The sequence below is a fragment of the Helobdella robusta genome (assembly GCF_000326865.2).
Source record: "Helobdella robusta unplaced genomic scaffold HELROscaffold_36, whole genome shotgun sequence".
Classification (NCBI taxonomy): Eukaryota; Metazoa; Annelida; class Clitellata; order Rhynchobdellida; family Glossiphoniidae; genus Helobdella; species Helobdella robusta.
The window spans coordinates 903,786-906,796 of NW_008704742.1; positions in this window are offsets into that span (position 1 = coordinate 903,786).

Below are 3,011 nucleotides of genomic sequence, written 5' to 3' on the forward strand. Positions count from 1 at the left end.
TATATATATATATATATATATATATATATATATATATATATATATATATATATATATATATATATATATATATATATATATATATATATATATATATATATATATATATATATATATATATATATATATATTTGACCATCTGGGCACATACACAACGTATCAATTCGAACACCGAAGATGGTATAGGAATTTTAATTTTATCATGCATAAAACAAAAAAATTTTAGTTTTGAACTCAAGAAACTTGAAAATGATTAGAAAAACCGTTAGAAAATCATTTTTCTAACTAACCGTTAGAAAAATCGAAAAGTTAAATAGGATGTTAACTAGCGCCGAACACCTAACATGCTGTGATTCTCACCAATAAATGCATAAATATATATATATATAAAAATACATATTATTTATTGATAAAAATCACATTTTTATGGATCGACAGCTTTTTCACTTTGCGAATGAAATTACTTTTTTTTTAAATCTATTTAAAGACAAAATGTAACTATTTTTCTTTTAGCAATAAATTTTAATAAATGGATATGGTGTAAATGAATAAAAATAAAAGACAAATAAATGAATTAATTAAATAATCAATAAACAGTTACAGATAATATATATATATATATATATATATTTATTCATTTATATAAATATATTTTTATATATACATATATTTTTGTACTGATATCATCATCATATCTTATACTTTCGGATTAAAAATAGTTTGTCCGAAAGCTGTGATTTAAATAGCGGGTAACGTTCAATCGCTTTACTCAGGTCAATTTGGAATATTTCATTGAGAATAAAAATTTTCTTAGATATATTACATTTTTGTAAATCTAATTATCAAATAAATGCATAAATGCATATAATTCGATTTCTTTTCATGAAATCGAGTTGTTTGTTGTATGGAATCATATTATTTCTTGTTCAATTTATACATTTTCATAAATCAGTTTTTTAGTCTAGTTATTTTGATTAAGTGTCTGTTGAAATAGGTAAAGTTAATCAAATACCCTGCGTCGAAATTTGTGTTTAATCATAATTTTAAAATGGCTTCGACAATTTAAAAAAAAATACTATTGTACGTAATATGATGTTTTGAAATATGCAGTAGTGAAATTATTTACACGCTTTTGTTATCGCGATTAAGATGCATGACCACTTATTAATTATATTTAAATTAATCCAATGTTGTTGATTGTATTGCAGGCGGCATTGGTTTAAAATGGCTACCCATACAAATATTACAACCACGAGAACCGTGGAAGGGCCGAGCAGCATTCAACGTTCTTCTACTTATGAAACCAAAAGTTCAAGTTACGTTGTAGAAGGAGGTTCAAGTGCTGGTTCAGCAGCTTATCGGCCAAGCATTGCCCCAAGAAATTTAATTATTCAAAGATCATCCATAGGTAGCTTGGGTTCGGGAATCGGAGGTGGTGTTGGAGGCAGTAGAACATATACATTGGAACGATCTATGCACTATGGGGGGTTGAGCGCTCCTTCTGGATCCTATGCCGCAGTAACAAACAGTGGCGTTAACAACGTAAAGCAAAGTCGTGAGAAGGAAAAAAAAGATATGCAGGATTTGAATGAGCGTTTTGCGAGTTATATAGAAAAGGTGAGGTTTTTAGAAGCTCAAAACAGAAGATTGGCCGATGAATTAGAAAAACTAAAAGCTAAATGGGGTAAAGAAACAACGCAAATAAAAGCTATGTACCAAGCAGAATTAGACGAGGCTCGTAAGCTCTTGGATGATGCCGACAAAGAAAAAGCTAGGTTAGAGATCAGAGTGGCTTCTTTAGAAGAACAACTGGAAGAGACAAGGGTGAAGTTAGTGGAATTTTGCAAAATTCAACATATATATGTTTATTTATTTATGCTGTTTGAAATAATATAATACGTTTCTTTAACGCACGAGTAAACTCCTATTTAAATTTTAAAAAGTTAAAAAGTCTGTTATGTTTTTTAATTTATAGATTAAACGAAGCCAATCAAGCTGTGTTGTTTGAGCGTGAGAAAGTTGATCGTCAGAATCAACAGCTGTCGGATTACGAGGCAGAAATTAATCTTCTGCGCCGCCGCCTTGAACAAGTGGAAGGAGATAGAGATAAAGATAAGAAGCATATCGCGCAATTGCAAGATGCTCTCAATCGAGCAAGAATTGTTAGCAATTTTATTGTAATTTTCATTATTTTTCTGTTAACAATTTATGTTTGCAATAATGTTAGGATTTAGATAATGAAACATTGCTACACATCGATGCCGAAAATAGACGTCAAACTTTGGAAGAAGAGCTCGAGTTTTTAAAAGCAGTTCACGAACAAGTAAGATAAACTAAGTTATTTTTGAAAATTTAGACAACGTCTCAATATAACTTGATTTTTCTAGGAATTGAAAGAACTTGCAGCTCTGGCCTACAGAGACACAACGGCTGAAAATCGTGAGTTTTGGAAAAATGAAATGGGTCAGGCACTAAGAGAAATTCATCAGGTGTACGATGAAAAACTCGACTCAATGAGAGGAGAACTTGAAACCTTTTACAACCTCAAGGTAAATGAATAAATGAACGTGAATTAAACAGTAAAACAGATTAATTCTCAAAACAAAAAACTTTTCAAAGGAAATGTATTTAAACAAACGATGACTCTGGAGGTGTAGCACCTCAAACTTTTTATATGTATAATGATTCAATTTTTGTAGTTATTTAGTGGTTTAACAAATCTTATCTGAGCTTTAAAAACTTTTTTTACCCTTCTATATAATCATCCATCCATTCATCTGTTAATTCTTTATAAAAGTAGTCAAAACGGATGAAGTCACGTTGATGTGGGACGTTACTATAATAACAAACCGATCAATAGTAGCGGGACGACCAGATCTAGTATACTGGAATGTGAAAAAAGATGCCTCTTGATTGAAATTTCAGTACCAGAAGGTAGAAATGTCATAGCAAAGAAGAATGAAAAACATCTGAAATACCGAGATTCAGAAGTTGAAACTTCAAGGATGTGT